This window comes from Pseudorca crassidens, chromosome 18, assembly GCF_039906515.1.
Source record: "Pseudorca crassidens isolate mPseCra1 chromosome 18, mPseCra1.hap1, whole genome shotgun sequence".
Taxonomy (NCBI): Eukaryota; Metazoa; Chordata; class Mammalia; order Artiodactyla; family Delphinidae; genus Pseudorca; species Pseudorca crassidens.
Window position 1 is genome coordinate 15005121 of NC_090313.1, and position 18545 is coordinate 15023665.

Genomic DNA, 18545 nt, shown 5'->3' on the forward strand with positions numbered 1-18545 from the left:
CACACACAATCAACTAGTATTCATCTATGAAAAAGAAGGAAATCCTGCCATTTGAGACAACATGAATGGACCCTGAGGTCATTATGTTAAGTGAAATATCAGACAGAAAAAGACAAATACTACACGATCTCACTTATATATGGAATCTAAAAAACCAAACCCATAGATACAACGAACAGGGAATTCCCTAGTGGTCCAGTGGTTAGGACTCCTCAGTTCCACTGCTGGGGACCCAGGTTCAATCCCTGTTCAGGAACTAAGATCCCGCAAGCCACGTGGTATGGCCAAAGAAAAAAAAGACCAAAGAACAAACTAGTGGCTGCCAGAGATGTGGGAAGGGGAGGGTTGCGAAATAGGTGAAGGTGGTCAAAAGGTACAAACTTCCAGTTATGAGATAAATAAGTCCTGGGGATGTAATGTACAGCATGGTGACTATAGTTAACAACACTGTATTGTATATTTGAAAGCTGCTAAGAGAGTACACTTAAAAGTTCTCATTATAAAGAAGAAAATTGTAAACATATATGGTGATGAAAGTTAACTAAACTTACTGTGGTAATCATTTTGCAACATACACATATACCAAATCATTATGTTGAGCACCTAAAACTAATACAGTGCTATATGTCAAATTATATCTCAATAAAAAAAGAGACAGGGGCTTCCCTGGTGGCGCAGTGGTTGAGAGTCCGCCTGCCGATGCAGGGGACACGGGTTCGTGCTCCGACCCGGGAGGATCCCACATGCCGCGGAGCGGCTGGGCCCGTGAGCCATGGCCGCTGAGCCTGCGCGTCCGGAGCCTGTGCTCCGCAACGGGAGAGGCCACAACAGTGAGAGGCCCACGTACCACAAAAAAAAAAAAAAAAAAAAAAGAGAGAGACAGGGACTTCCCTGGTGGCGCAGTGGTTAAGAATCCACCTGCCAACGCAGGGGACACGTGCACAAGCCCTGGTCCGTGAAGATCCCACATGCCGCAGAGCAACTAAGCCCGCGAGCCACAGCTACTGAGCCTGCGCTCTAGAGCCCAAGAGCCACAACTACTGAAGCCCGCGCACCTAGAGCCCGTGCTCCGCAACAAGAGAAGCCACCTTAATGAGAAGCCCGTGCACCACAATGAAGAGTAGTCCCCACTTGCCACAACGAGAGAAAGCCCATGCACAGCAACAAAGACCTAATGCAGTCAAAAAATAAATAAATGAATAAAAATTGTTTTTTAATGCCAACCAAAAAGTACTGAGCTAGGTTATCAGGTATGATGCATTAAAAAAAAAAGAGAGCTCTATGTCTCCTCCAGATTTTATTTTTAAATATTTATTGCTAGGTTATCAGGTATGATGCATTAAAAAAAAAAGAGAGCTCTATGTCTCCTCCAGATTTTATTTTTAAATATTTATTGATTTATTTATTTATTTGGCTGCACCAGGTCTTAGTTGCAGCATACGGGATCTTTTTCAGCTGTGGCATGTGGGCTCTTAGTTGCAGCATGCGGGATCTAGTTCCCTGACCAGGGATTGAACCTGGGCCCCCTGCATTGGGAGTGTGGAGTCAACCACTGGACCACCAGGGAAGTCCCTGTCTTCTCGAGATTTTACTACAATATTATATTTTATATACAATGGGTAAACTCTTCAAAATTGAAACCTTCTAAATTTCTAAGTTAACTAAATGAAATCATAATAACCAGTCTTGAAAAAGATTTCTTAAGAAATTTCAATAACATAAATCATAAGGGCTTAGTCCTTATTTTCCAGATTCTTACATCTAAATCCAAATATATAACTAATTGCATTAAATTTAAATGTTATAAACACAATAATTAAAAGAGTGTCAATATGGATATTAAAAAAAATAACATGAATCAACTATAAACGGTCTACAACAAAGGTAAAACTTCACACTGTGGTCAATTAATTTCAACAAGGATGCCAAGACAGTTTAATGGAAAAAATATAGTCACTCCAACAAATGGTGTTGGGACAACTGGATATCTACATGCAAAAGAGTTAAATTGGACCCTTTCCTTAGACCATATACAGAGAATAACTCAAATTACATACACCTAAATGTAAAATCTAAAGCTGTAAAACTCTTACAAGAAAACAGGAGTAAATCTTCCTAATCTTGGGTTGAATAAAACCTTCTTAAAGACAACACCAAAAGCACAAGCACAGAGGAAAAATTAGATAAAGCGAATTCCATGAAAATTTAGAAATTTTGTGCTTCAAAGAACACCATCAAGAAAATGAAGACAGTGCACAGAATTGGAGATTCATTGCAAATCGTATTTGGTAAGGGACTTTATCCAGAATATATAAAGAACTCTTAGAACTCAGGAATAAAAAGACAACCCAATTTTAAAAATGGGCAAAGGATCTGAATAGGCATTTTTTCCAAAGAAGATATAAAAATGACCAATAAGTACATGGTTAGCCACCAGGGAAATGCAAATCAGCATGACAACTTCATACCCACTAGGATGGCTGTAATAGAGATGAGCATTAGCAAGAGTTGGTGAGGGTATGGAAAAATGGGAACACTCACATATTGCTATAGGGAATGTAAAATGGGACAGCCACTTTTAGAAAAGAGTTAGACATCAAAATGTTAAACACAGAGTTACCATGTGACCCAGCAATTCCACTCCTAGGTATATAGTGTAGGGAAATGAAAACATGTTCACACAAAACGTTGTATACAAACATTCCTAGCTATTATATGTTCATAATAGTCAAAACGTGGCAACAGTCCAGGTGTCCAACAAGAGAATGGGCAAACTGTACTAAAAATCATAAAATACTATTTGGCTATAAAAAAGGAATGAAGTATTGATGCATGCTACAACCTGGATTAACCTTGAAAAAGATGATGCTAAGTGAAGGAAGCTGGTCACAAAAGGCCACAAATTGTGTGCTTCCGTGTATGTGAAATGCCCAGGATAGGTAATTCCATACAGGCAGACAAATAAGTGGTAGCCTGGGGCTTGGAGTAAGTATGGATACTAATGGGTATAGGGTTTCTTCTTGGGATGATGGAATTCTAAAATTAGGTAGTGGTAAAGTTTGCACATATCTGTGAATATACCAAAAGCCACTGAGTTACAGACTTTCAATGGGTGAATTTTATCTCACGTGAATTATCACTTTAAAAAAAATTTTAAGGACTTCCCTGGTGGCACAGTGGTTAAGAATCCGCCTGCCAATGCAGGGGACATGGGTGTGACTCCTAGTCTGGGAAGATCCCACATGCTGCAGAGCAACTAAGCCCGTGCGCCACAACTACTGAGCCTGTGCTCTAGAACCGGCGAGCCACAACTACTTAAGCCCGCACGCCCAGAGCCCATGCTCCGCAACAAGAGAAGCCCGCGCACCACAACAAAGAGTAGCCCCCGTTCGCCACAACTAGAAAAAGTCTGTATTCAGCAACGAAGACCCAACGCAGCCTAAAATAAATAAATGAATTTTTTAAAATTACATTCGATGCTTAAAAAAATATTTTTCAAGTAAAGGAATGGAAACACATTTATCATGCAGACAGTAATCAAAAGAAAGCTGGAGTAGGTACCTAAAATAATCAAACCGATAGAAACGGAAGGTAGAATAGTGGTTGCCAAGGGCATGGGGGAGGAAGAAGTGGGGAGTTGTCCAAGAGGTATAGAGTTTCAGTTTTACATGATGAAAAAGTTCTAGAGATCTGTTGCACAACAATGTGAATATACTTGACACTACTGAACTACACACTTAAAAAATGGTTAAGATGGTAAATTTTTTACCACAATTTAAAACTTTTTTTTAGATCTCAGCACAGCTGCAGAAAAACACATCTAGAAAAAGAAAGAAAGCTGGAGTGACCAATGACATTAGTATCAAAGTAGAATTCAAAGCAAAGAAAGAAAAATTATAAGGGATAAAAAGGGACATTACAAAATGATGAAAGGAAAATAGATAACTGAGAACCTGCTGTATAGCACAGGGAACTCCACTCAGCGCTCTGTGGTGACCTAAATGGGAAGGAAATCCAAAACAGAGGGGATATATGTATGCGTATAGCTGATTCACTTTGCTGTACAGCAGAAACTAACACAACATTGTAAAGCAACTATACTCCAATTTTTTTTAAAAAAGTCATGAAGGGATCGAGTCACCAAGAAGACATAACAATTCTACATGAAATACTCCTAACAACAGAGCTTCAAAATATATAAGCAAAAACTAGCAGAACTGAAAGGAGAAAGAGACATTCACAATTTTAGTTGGAGAGGTCAATACTCTGAGTAATACATAGAATGAGTAGACAAAATCAGAAAGGAGGGCTTCCCTGGTGGTGCAGTGGTTGGGAGTCCGCCTCCTGATGCGGGGGACATGGGTTCGTGCCCCGGTCCAGGAGGATCCCATATGCCGCAGAGCGGCTGGGCCCGTGAGCCATGGCCGCTGAGCCTGCACGTCCGGAGCCTGTGCTCCGCGGCGGGAGAGGCCACAGCAGTGAGAGGCCCGCGTACCGCAAAAAAAAAAAAAAAAAAAAAATCAGTACACAAAATGATCATCAGGCAACTCAATTTAATTGACATTTATAGAACAGCTCACCCAATACACTTTCATTAAGTGCACATGAAACATTCACCAAGATAGGTCATAAAACAAACCTTAACCAATTTAAAAGAATTGAAATTATAAAAGAATTAGAAGAATTTAAATTACATAAGGTATGTTCTGTGATCCACGATACAATTAACCTAGAAATCAATTAACAGAAAAGTAGTAGGAAAATCTCCAAATACTTGGAAACAACACACTTTTAAGTACTCCACGGGTCCAAAAGGAAGTCTCAAGGGATACTAGAAAAGATTTTGACTCAAAGAAGAATGAAAATACAACATACCAAACTTTCTGGGTAACAGGTAAAGCACACAAGGTCCAGCGCAGGTCCTGTACAGCTTTCTACAAGTAGTGAGCAACGTATCCAAGCTGTTGTAACTTGCCATAGCATACTAGGTCTTGTGTTTGCCCAGGGATGGAAAGAAAGACCTTGAATCCAGACGTGACATGTTATTTACATCTCCATTGGCTACAGCTAGTGACATGACGCCACATAACTTGAGAGGGATGCCGAAGTTTGTTGGGGCACCCAGCTAATCAATGAGTCCTAGTATATCCATTACGTGAGCAGGACTAACAAGGTTACATGGACCAGGGCAGTAATGGCAAAGGTGGAAGGAAGTGGTAGGATTTGGAATATATTTTGGAGGAAGAGCCCTGATAGATGTCGGGGTGTAAGAAGGGGGGAAGGCAGGAAGGAGGCCTAATTTATGAAAACGAGTAAGTCACTTTAGGAGCCCGACAGAGGAAACAGCAAGGGCAAAGGCTTTGAAATGGAAACAATCTTATGGTGTTTTAGGAATAGAATGCTGAAATGTAATAAACTTAGGGGACAGTAGTATGACATGAGGTCAGGAGGTAGGCAGGAACCAGATCATAGAGGGCCATTTAGGCTGTTAAGGGAGTTTCTTATCTTATTCCATTGTAAATAGGAAGTCACTGGAGGATTTTAAACAAAGGGCTGACATTATTAGATTTAGATTTAAGAGCAATCATACCAGCTCCTGTATGAACAAAAAGATCTTAGAGGGATAAGCTGTGAGCCAGGTAGGAGGCTGTTGCTGTAGGCCAGGTGAAAGATGACGGTAGCTTGAACTATGGTAACAAGAGATGGAGATGGAGAGAAGCAAACAAATTTGGCATGTATTTTGGTGGTAATAAATGGGATAGATTGGAGTAGGACCAAGTGAGTAATCAGGTTACCTTCATTCAGTTAATTACTGCTTAATTGCAATACCAAAGTATAGCCAAAATATTTTCGATAGCTATTTAGTCTCTGGAAAGACCAACTGGCAATCAGATGCAAACTGTTCACTTGTTGAACCTCTGTTTACAAATTCATAGCAATTATGTGGAAACTAAAACGAGAAAACAAGCAAACAAAAGAACCTTGCTGGAGCCTAAGCAAACATAAGTATTTCCATGGACTAGAAACACCACAAAATCATGTGTAAGCAGAAGCCAGGGGAATGCTAGCCACTGTTTTTGATCTAGGAAGGGACCAAAAGTAATCCAGAGATAGTCTCCTTGTTCTCCTGGGTCCTTGACACCACCAGCAGCAGCTCTGTTACAGCTGCTTGTTTACATGGAATTGTAGAAACCTACGAATGGGGAATCAAGCTGCTCCTGGCTGGCTCTGCAATTTCAGTCTGGAACTGCCAGTATAGGACGGAGTAAGCATAGAGAAAGAAAAAGGGACACACAAGGAAGCAAACAAACAAAACCTGACTTTTCCAAATGGAACTGCAAACTACAACTGCAAAACATATCAAGAATTCTAATGCTAAAAAAGACAGGCAACAAATCAACTGAAATTGAACTCACTTAAGAGGAAGTTAATTGAATAGACTAAGGAGGCTTACAGACATACATAAAGAAATCACATCCATACTTACGAGAAAGAATGGAGAACTTCCCTGGTGGTGCAGTGATTAAGAATCCACCTGCCAATGCAGGGGACACGGGTTCAATCCCTGGTTTAGGAAGATCCCACATGCCTCGGTGCAACTAAGCCCATGAGCCACAATTACTGAAGCCTGCGTTCTAGAGCCTGTGAGCCACAACTACTTAAGCCTGTAGGCCTAGAGCCCGTGCTCCGCAAAGAGAAGCCACCGCAATGAGAAGCCTGCACACTGCAATGAAGAGTAGCCCCCGCTCGCTGCAGCTAGAGAAAGCCTGCGCTCAGCAATGAAGACCAAACGTAGCCAAAAAAATAAATTAATAAAAAAAAGAATGGAATAAAAATGGCATAAATGGAACAGGTGGTTGTAAAAAGTAATTGTATTAATTGCCTAGGGCTGCCATAATAAATTACCACACACTGGGTGGCTTTACTACGAACCAGGTTGGTTTGCCCACTCACAGAAAGCCAAAACGCTGACACTACTAGGTTTGCCACAAATAATGCATTTGTTCGCAAGCAACCAAGCGAGGAGAGAGAGAACGAATCTCAGACCTGCCTCCCCAAAGGCAAGGAGCTGAGGTATTTTGGGGATAGAGAAGTAGAGTGGTCAGAGGCACGGGGATCGTAGGGAAAGGTGATTGGAAATAAGAAAAAGGTAAGGTAATCATCGTTTTGCACAGGTGTAACTAAGCTATAGGCTTCTTCACTGGGACGCATTTTCAGAAAATGGCGGCGTGTGCATGTTCTGAGGGTGGAGTTTTAGGCCCTGTGACGTCAAAAGTTCACCTAGCAGGGACTTCCCTAGTGGCGCAGTGGTTAAGAATCCGCCTGCCAATGCAGGGGACACGGGTTCGAGCCCTGGTCGGGGAAGATACCACATGCCGCAGAGCAACTAAGCGCATGTGCCACAACTACTGAGCCTGTGCTCTAGAGCCCCCAAGCCACAACTACTGAGCCCACGTGCCACAACTATTGAAGCCTGAGCACCTAGAGCCCGTGCTCCCCAACAAGAGAAGCCACAGCAATGAGAAGCCTGCGCACCACAACGAAGAGCAGCCCCCCCCCCGCTCACCAAGAGTAGCCCCCACTCACCGCAACTAGAGAAAGCCCGCACACAGCAACGAAGACCCAATGCAGCCAAAAATAAATAAATAAATAATTTTTTAAAATTTCACCTAGCGGACACTGGCACATGCCCTGCTGCAGGGTGGGTGGTCCTAACCAGTCTTAACCGGCTGGACCTAGAACTAGACACAGCTGACTCCAAGTTCCTGAAAAACAACTCAGGCAAACACCTTGTTTAGGCTACGTGCCGCTTGGAGGGCACGCAAGGTTTTGTAGCAACAATTAAGATGGCCTTGGTCAACGAAGGCAGGTTACAGGTGTAATGGATTTCACCCGTGGCTTCACTTAAAAACAACAAATTTATTCTCTCAGAGCTCTGGAAACTAGAAGACCAAAATCAAGGTGTTGACAGGACCACACTCTCTCTCTGAAGGCTCTAGAAAAGAATCCTTCATTGCTTTTTCCTCATTTCTGATGGCTACCAGCACTCCCTGGCGTTCCTTAGCTTGTAGTTGCAGCATTCTACTCTCTGCCTCCATCTTTGCACGGCATTCTTCTGTGTGTCCTCTCCTTTTCTTCGTGACAAATTACATCTGCAAAGACCCTCTTTCCAAATAGGGCACAGCGTGAGATCTGAGTGGACATGAATTTTGGAGTGATGAGCATGATTTAACCCACAACAATAATTAATAAATAATCTTTGAAATTAAAAGCAGTCCGTAAAATTAAAAAAAGCTTAACACACCATATGTACACACACACACAGCCTAATAGATGGAATAAGCTCTAGAACACAAAGTGAGAGAATTAATATTAGAAGACATTTAAAAACATATCACTATCAGAAACTCTTAGACCAAGCACACACACAACCCTTAGTAAGGACTGGAAACCCTTAGAAAAATATTAGAAAATCTGAGCAAAAATTTAACAAGCTTTATCTAACTCTGTATCTAACAGCTCTATATATGGAGATGATGATCTGTCTAGTAAATAGGAAATTTTTTTACGAGGACTCATGAAACATTTTCAAAAATCTACCAAATACTCATCCACAGAGGCAGTTTTACAAATTCCCAGGAATCATTATTATACGTTTTAAGTTCTCTGACCATAATGCAATTAAATTGAAAGTCAACAATAAACCGATTTTTCCAAGTCCTGGAAACAAAAAATGTATCCGTAAACTACTCATGGTAAAAAAAAAAAAAAATCATTACGAAAAACTACATGATAATGAAAATGCTACATTATCATAATTTGTGGAATACTGCTAAAGCAAATATTGGGGTGGCCAAAAAGTTCATTCGGGTTTTCAGACGATGTTATGGAAAAACCCAAACGAACTTTCTGGCCAACCCAATATTTAGAGGGAAATTCAGAGCCTTAAATGCTTTCAGTTAAAAACCAAAAAAAAAAAAAAAAAAAAAAAGGAGAAAAGAGGAGTTGTACTTAGCTCAGGATGCTAGAAACACTACAGAACAATAATTAAGAAACAGAAAGAAAGAACTAATGAAAAAATGAGCAGAAACTTCTGTGATGGGAGTGGTGAAGAAATATGAAGGATCCAAACCAAAAAGCTAGATATTGAAAGACATTAAAAAATGGACAAAAATAGAGCAAGCTTAAAAAAAGAGAAAAGATGTATATTAGCATTTAAAAGGGGGCACACAACTACAAATATGGTAGAGATGTTTTAATGTGTAAAATAAAACATTGAGTGTCTTTATGCCAATAAATTTGAAAATAGAGATGAAAAGAAAAACAGGATGCCTGAATAAGCCAAGAGCTAGTAAAGAAAATAAATTAGTAATTGTGCATCCCAACCTAAGAACAGCTACCTGGCCCTCACAGATTCGTAATCCCTATCTTATACAAAATATTTCAGAGTATATTTTTTTTCATTAAAATCTCTCCAACTCAGTTTAAAAGGCTTGATGCTAAACCTGGAGAGAAAAGAAAACCATGAAGTTAATTATGAGGGTAGATAAAGCAATCTTAAATGGAATATTCCCAAATCCAATTCATCACTTTAAAAAAAAGATAACCAAGAAGAAGTTATCCAGAGATACAAAACTAGATCAACACTGAAACATCTTTTAATGAAATACATCAAATTAACAGGTGGATGAAAAATCATTTGAACAGATTCAATTCTTAGATAAAATATAGCACTGATTCAGGTTTAAAAGGAAAAATCTCAGCAAAAAAAAAAAAAAGGAAGCAAACTGCTTTAACTTGGTAATTGGCATTTATCAAAACTTCTATTTTGAGAATCATAGTGTCAGATCAGTATCTCCTTCTTTCCCTCTTGGAAATCACCCAAAGCCACAACAACAAACAAGAAACAGAAAAGCAAGTTACAACGTCAACAAAATGTAGGAGACTGTTGAAACTCCAGTTCCCAAAGTAAGTGGGAGAGATGCCACACAGGAGAGGAATCAGAGAGGGGATGCCTGCTAATGTTCATCTCAAAAAAAGACAGCAAGATACTTCTCCAAGTGTTACCAACCTGGGTTCTTGGACTCTTTAATCAATAAAAATTGATAAAAGGCCAGACTAGGAATTCAGGTGAGGCTTTATTGGGACTTGGGCTGCAGCATGAGAGAGTGAAAGCAAGTAACAGGTGCCCCTGCTCCACTCCCCAAGTGGAGTGGAGCAGGGGCAGATAGGGTGAGGGTGAAGGTGGATCAGGGGGTTGGGTCGAGGGAGGGGTGACGTAGGTGGTGTGCCCACCCCCTTGGTGACGCTGTATGCAGGGGTCATGCGTGGTACCCTGCTTTTGCTCCTGGTACCTCACAAGTGGCCGCTGGGTTTTGGCCTTTTTGTATCTTACTGTTCATACTTTACCCCAACTGTACCATGCATGCAGTTATTTTTAGTCCCTTAGAGCTTCTTTGTATTCGGTTGCTCGCTAAGACATTTGTCCAGGTGCAAGCATTCCAGTAAAGGTTCCCAGGTCCCAGATCCCAGCCTGTCTCAAAAAGTTAGAGGCATGCTCTGTAGTGAAAAACCCGAATATCTTATTTGCAACAAGAAGAATGTGATGCACTGGTTAGGGACAGAATCTACTTAGGACACACTTTGGTTCCAAGAAGCACAAAGTATGGGTCTGAAAGATGATTCACTTATTTATCAATTATCATCTCCAGGAAGCCATTTACTCCATGGCAGAAGAAGAGAGAAACTTGACATGATGAGCAGCTTTGTGGCTACCCGTCTCCATTTGCAGAGAAGAAATAAAAGCTAGATTAATTTATACAAAAACTTGGATCATAAGAAAAATTATGACTAATAGGGAGCACAGCCCAATCTCCTCCTCTGTACAAACTTTCTACAAAAGCAGTTTTAGAAAAACATCACCTTATTCAAAAGTAAGTACAGTTAACCCTTGAACAACGTGAGTTTAAACTGCATGGGTCCTCATATACTTTGGTATTTTTCAATAATAAATACTACAGTACTACTTGACCCGTGGTCGGTTGAATCTGCAGAAGTGGAGGAACCGTGCATATGCAAGGCCAACTGTAAGTTGTACTCAGATTAACTCTCTTCATTGTTCAAAGGTCAACTGTAATCAAAAACAACGGAATCAAATAGCCAATAAGCACCAGAAAAGATACTCAACACGACTGGTCATCAGGGAAATGCAGATTAAAACTATAATGAGATCCCACTACATACCCACCAGAAGGGCTTAACAATGAAAAACGATTGACAATACCGAGTGTTGCAAGCATTTGGAACAACTGAAACTCTCATACATTGCTGGTGGGACTATGAAATGGTACTACCACTTTGAAAACTGGTAATGTGTTAAAAAGCTAAACCTGTATCTACTTGATGAGCTAGCAATTCTACTCCTAGGTATTGATCTTAGAGAAATGAAAACATATGTCCACAAAAAGCCTTGTACAATAATGTTCATTGCAACTTTATTTATAATAGCCACAAACTGAAAATACCTCCTCCATCAAAAGGACAGTGGATTAAAAAAAGCTGTGATAAATTCATTCATATCGAATTAATGATTTTTAAAATGCAAACACATTGTATACTATGTGCAACTTTTTCTGATACGAGGAGCATTCTTTTAATATACAGTTTCAAGTCCTCTTTTATTCTTGGAAAATTTTCTTATATGCTGATTCATTTATTCTTTTCCCTTATTTTCATTTTCTACCATGGGAACTCTGAAATGTGTATATGAATTGCATATTTTTGCCTGTCCTTCACGTCAAGTCTTTTTCTGCCAATCCTTATTTTAATAAACATTTAGAATGGGTCAGTCATTTCTAAACGTTCAATGCCATCAGACAATTGAGCAAAACTTACTTAAGAATAAAGGCCACAGATCAGCAGTTTTAGATATGCAAGAATATTGTTCCTATTAGTCATTTCTGAAGAAGTTTTTTTCTGGATTCATATATCATTATATTTGCCTCCAAGAAAAATAGTCTCATGGGGGCTGCGCTTATAATTAAATCTTTGCCCACCCACTTTGTCACAATCCTAAATTTCAAACCCTCTACCAGATCTGGGTGGATTCATGACTATCAGGGCCCCAGTACAATGATCAAAATTTCATTTAAAAAGAAATGTTTTTAAACATATTTGTTTTTTCTAACTTTTTATTTTAACATACATTAACACTTAAATGTTACAAGGCTATTTTCCCCTTCCTCCACCGTCTCTAGAATTATTTTAAATTCATTTAATGAGACCTGGTTCTGGGAACTGCAGCACCCAACTTCCACAATAAGGAGGTAGTTGAGCGGGAAGAAGCTGGTGCTTGATGACTTTGTGGGCCCACCAAAACAGACCCACACTGCCTCTCTCTGGATTTCCTTTAAATAAGACAAATTTATATTCTATTTTTTAAAAAGTTACAAAGCTAGTACAAAATATCCTCATAGACGCTTCACCCAGGGTCCCCAACTTGTATATTTGTTTCATCATTCTCCCATTCTCTCTCTGTCTTTCTGTGTCTCTCTCTCTTCTGATCTATCTGGAAGTTGCAGGCATGATGCCGTTTCCCTAAATACTTAAGTGTGTATTTCCTAAAAACAAAAACATTCTCTTACATAACACAATACAGCTATCAAAACTGGGAAAATAGGGGGCTTCCCTGGTGGCGCAGTGGTTGAGAGTCCGCCTGCCGATGCAGGGGACACAGGTTCGTGCCCCGGTCCAGGAGGATCCCGCATGCCGCGGAGCAGCTGGGCCTGTGAGCCATGGCCGCTGAGCCTGCGCGTCCGGAGCCTGTGCTCCGCAACGGGAGAGGCCACAACAGTGAGAGGCCCTCATACCGCAGAAAAAGAAAAAAACTGGGAAAATAATATTGATACAATATTCAATACTTTTGGTAACAGATTCTATCAAAATTTTGCCATTTTCCCTAATAATATCCTTAATAGAAAAGGAAAATCCTAGATCATGAATTATATTCAGTTGTCATATCTTTTAAATTCCCTTAATTTGGAACAATACCTCAATCTTTCCTTGTCTCTTCTGACCTTGTCACTTTTTACGAGTACAGGCCAGCTATTTTGCAGAACGTCGCTCAATTTGGGTTTGCAAATCACTTACAGCAATTTTTTTTTGTACTTGATCTTCCATAAAAGAGGGACATTTTCATTTTCTTAATGAACTTAAAAGGATATTTAAACACATTGGGATGCACTTAATTACTAGATCCTTTCAGAACAGCAACACAGAATGCCTTCTCGGACAGGTTGTTCCATGTCCTACCAAAAATTCAGGTAATCTTATCTCGTCCAGGCTATCCTTGGCCTTCTTCAGGGTGTTCTGATTAGTTTTGCTTTGTTTTTTATCACCTCTTCCCCTGATGGTCTATTGGATCTATTACTGTCATCTCTATCATTGAGCTCAAAGGGCAGCCTGACATGACCATACATCTTAGCTTGGGTGTGGGCAAAATTTTTACCCAGTTACGTCAGCTAAAAAACACTGAATTTGTTACAAAGGCTCTTTCTTGGAAAGCTAGGAAGAAAAGCAAACATTTCCCCCCAAAAGACAGAAAATACATCAACCTAGACATGCTGAAATATTTTGAGCAATCTCATTCTTGCATAATTAAAGTATAGCCATAGATTGGTCTGGATGATAGAAGTTATCCATCAAACAGCTGTGTCCCTTCTCTTTGCCTTAGTGCTATGATGGATGAGTTGCCGCATCAAGCCGCTCCTATGCAAAATTTAAAATTTTATCCTTCTTTGTAGGTCCCGAGTAGCTCTTCCCATCCCTGGTTAACCTTATAGTTCTATAGTAAATTGGATTATTGTTCCCATTATTTGCTTTCCTATAAAAGGATTTACATTCCTGCCTGTAGCCCTGTGACTTTGTGACCTTCTTTGAGCACAGTATACTTCCCTGCCCTATTCTCATTGCGTTTTATAATGTGATTTGCTTCGGCTAATTGAATGTGAGTAAAAGTGACGTGCTTCCCAGCAGAGATTTCAAGAGCCAATGTATGACTTGGCTATTCTGGCAAAAGAAAAGCACGTCCCAGCTAGGGACGTGGGTGCTGTAAGGAGGCCACACGGAGCAAAACCACAACAAACATACAACTCATACGAAACATAAACCGTAGACCTTTCTATCATGAATATGATATTTTGGGGTTGTTTCTTTCTTCAGCATAATCTGGTGAAAGCCAGCTGATACCATTTCTGCTCGCCAGCCACTCTGGAATTACTATACCGTATATTGGTTCCTGAGATCCATCGTGCCCACTTGGAAAAAAGATTTGATGTGTATGCCTGAGAAAGGGAGATTCTTTTAAAGGGATCAGGGCTAAGGATCAGAAGCAGTTCTTGAATCCTGCTTCCCCTTACCGTTCCAAGTGAAGATAAGATTAGAAGGCAGGAGGAAAAGAGAGGAGGTAAGAGTGAGCAATGGCATGTATCCCTTTAAGGACAGAGAAATTCCTGTGAAAGTGTTTGGTTTTCTATCCTGTTCTAAGCAACAATGACTGTGCTGTCTTATGGAGCTGGTTAGGATCCTAGAATCTGAATGAAGAAAGCTAAGATCGCAGAATCCAAATGGAGAAACTATAGGTGAGGGGCAAAGTGCCTCCCTGGGAGAGAGAAATCCAGATTATTCAAAGGGCTCTAAAGGTGCTGTCTTTTGTTCTGCCTTGTGTGTATCTTCAAATCTTGAATCTTTAGGGAGAGAGAACATTTTGAAGAAAGCATCAGGATGCCCTTCCTAAAGGCCGGATCAGAGAGTAGGTAATAAAGGGGGGAGAGTTGATGTTCTTCATGCTAGATACGTGTATCTTTCACTCTTCCTCTCGGAATAGCTTCCTTTTGGGAATTGACACTCCCCGCTCCTGGCAGTTTTGTACCACTGATGGGTTTCTCCATCACAGCTCCTTTTGCTGCCACCTCCACCAGAGGGACCCATCAGAAACATGACCTAAACTAAGTAGGTTCATCACATTCTCTCTCACAGGAATTTGAATCTTGAGCAGAATTTCAAAGGGCTCAAGGTAGATGGGGCTGAATTTTCTTTGTGGCAGTGAGATTGCCCCGAGTTACGTAGAACCCTGGTCCGGGGTTACCCCATGCCTGAGTTACACAGAACCCTGGAGCTCAGCTGGTCACTGTCTTTCATGAGGGCTGATTGTTCACTTTCTCCTTTGATATTATGAGCTATCCAATATCCTGTCAATAACCCCATCCCTTTCAGTTAACAGAATCATTTTCTGTTGTTGACAAGCGAAGAAACTTAACTAATACGGAAATGGGTGCCTGAGAACAAGGGCTCTTGGGAAAATGTGGCATGTTTGGAATTACTTGTTTGGCTAATATGAGGTAAAAGAATGAGACTCCCATTAACATTCACTGGAACAGTTTGTCCACTGAGGTTGAGGCTAAGTAGTGGTTGCCACTGACCAATTTAAAGGGATGAAGAATGCTGGACAACTAGGCATACTGAACTTTTTTCATCTTATGTATAACTTAAAACAAGAGAAAAAGATCAAATCTCAAAACTTCCCCTTGGCAATATTCCAGTTCTTTCTGTGACTTTGATGAAAAGAATCAATTTTTATCTAAAGCTGTAAGACTGTGGACACACAAAACCAAACCCAGAAACGGATTTTATGAGTTGGGTTCACAGTTGTCCTAAGTCTTTTCCTGTGAAGGTTGGAGAACTGATCAGAAGACAGTGGATCCTGACAAATGGAAAGGGTAACAGGTAAGAGGATATGTAAGACTGAATGCAGTGGTTCTCAAAGTGGGGTCCCCAGACTAGTGGCATCAACTGGGAACTTGTTAGAGATGCAAAATTTCTAGCTTCAGCCCAGACCTACTAAATCAGAAACTCTAGGAGTGGGCACAGCTATCTGTGTTCTATCTTCCAGCAGACTCTGATGAAAGTTTGAGAGCAACTGGGGTGGAGGATTTGAAGTCCTCAAACCAGCCTGAAATAACTCCTCACTCTGCTTTCTTTGGCCAAGGAAGCTTTACCACCTTTGTAGGTGAGAACTGATTAGTCCCCTCTCAGGAGCCAAGCCACACTATTGCTATGGCAACTAGAATACAACAAACTTAGCATGGCCTGGGGGGTGGGGAACATGGGTGAGACAATCCCAAACATCGGTACGGAAGAGTTAGAAACCTAGACATTGTAGGAATTTGCTAATGTATATCTGCCCCAAATTGAGAGAATATGTGTGGGAATAGATTTTTTTAAATAAATTTATTTATTTTATTTATTTATTTTTGTCTGTGTTGCGTCTTTGTTGCGGTGCGTGGGCTTCTCATTGCAGTGGCTTCTCTTGTTGTGGAGCACGGGCTCTAGGAGCGCAGGCTTCCGTAGTTGTGGCACATGGGCTCAGTAGTTGTGGCTCGCAGGCTGTAGAGCGTGGGCTCAGTAGTTGTGGCGCACGGGCTTAGCCGCTCTGCGACATGTGGGATCTTCCTAGACCAGGGCTTGAACCCGTGTCCCCTGCATTGGTAGGCGGATTCTTAACCACTGCGCCACCAGGCAAGTCCTGTGGGAATAGATTTTGAGGTTTCTAGATCAAGGAGCACGGTCCCTATTTTGGATCAGGATGAATGTATAGGTAGATATGGACCCTTCCCAGAGGTTGTGTATGCAGTGTATGACAAGTTGGGGGAAAGACGTCAACATAAATGTTCACTGAACTTTGTCCCACAATCCATTACATTCTCAAAGTCAGAAATCCCTTAACAAGTAGAGGAAGGAATTGAAAGACTTCCAGGAAAAGGGAATAAAGGATTGGATAGTTTATGCTCATCTAGTCCAGGCACCTCCTCACCACATCTTTGATATAAATGTTTATTTTAATAATAAAAAGGGTATCAGTAATGGTTTTACTGTAGGAAGTCGAAGCCTCTCTAGGTAGTTAAAGCTGCAAGGTATTTGCACCCAATTAGATACCTGCAAAATCATGCAAAGGGCTAGAGCAGTGTGGGGTGGGGAGCGGCACCACTGGGACTGTGAAGCTCAGGAGTTTGATCCTCTGATAAAAAAGGCAGCGCAGTCACTGCTGTTTCAACAGCCACTTGACATGTTGAAGGTGATGAGACATGGAATTCAGCTGCTGCCTTTACCCATTGACACTCTGATGCTCATGACCTTGCTAGCCGGCAAAAATTACAGCAGGAAAATCTCTTCTGTCTCTTTTCTGTCGTTCAAATCATTCAAGAGTGTGTCTTGGACTTCCCTGGTGGTGCAGTGGTTAGGAATCTGCCTGCCAATGCAGGGGACACAGGTTTGAGCCCTGGTCGGGGAAGATCCCACATGCCGTGGAACAACTAAGCCCGTGCACCACAACTACTGAGCCTGCGCTCTAGAGTCTGTGAGCCACAAGTACTGAGCCCGCGTGCCACAACTACTGAAGCCCGTATGCCTAGAGCCCGTGCTCCGCAACAAAGAGAAGCCACCGCAATGAGAAGCCCGCGCACCCCAACGAAGAGCAGCCCCTGCTCGCCAGAACTAGAGAAAGCCCGCGCGCAGCAACAAAGACCCAACGCAGCCAAAAATAAATAAATTTATTTTTTTTAAAAAAGTGTGTCTAATTGGCAGAAACCAACTGCTTCCAGAATATGAGCTGGAAAGGAGTCTGGTCAGCACGGTTGTTAGCTTCCTCGCTTCTCAGGGCAGGAAGATACATTAAAGGAAGAGGGCTTGAAAGTGCAGTGAACTACAATTCTGTAACCATCTCCTAAGGGAAGTGACTGCTCTTTACAAAAAGCCCTCTCTAGACTTGGAACGCTGGGTGCAAGAGCTGCCATTGAAATGGACTCCCAGATCTCAGGGGGGACGGGAGGAGCCCAAGATGCTTGGGCCCATGTAGAGGCTGTTAACTACCAGAGGTAAAGCCAGCTTGGTAATCCTACCATGGTCATATCAATCAGATTCTGATAAAAACAGTCTGACTCTCCCCCATAAATTAATCAGGGGCTTCAAAGTGTGGCATTTCATCAAACCACAAGTTCTTATCTGGTTTGTAGGGCCCCTCCCATCCCACTACAAACACCAGGACTGAGCCACCTTCCATGAGAGTTAGGTTTGGGTTTTGGTTTTGGTTTTTGAACCCATCTTTCGGACCCTAGTCAGTTCAAGGCAACACGTAAATGGTTCAATTGAATTGTAAATTGAAACTGTCATCAAGTCATTTTCTCTACTTAAGCCACCAGGGAACAATCAAAGAAAGGGAGGTTTTGGTATTGGTTGCGGTGTAGTTTCAAAATATGGCCTCAAAACCTTTGATGCATCCTGCCTTCAAAAGGCAGACCTGATTCCCCTCCCCTTGGGTGTCGGTCAAACTTAGGGACTCACTTCTAATGAGCAAATTTCCCTCTAAGCCCCATTTTCACTGCATCCCACAAATTTTAATAAGTTGTATTATTATTTAGTTCCAAATATTCTAAAATTTCTCTTGAGAGTTCTTCTCTGAAGAAGCGTGTTGGTTAATCTCCAAATATTTG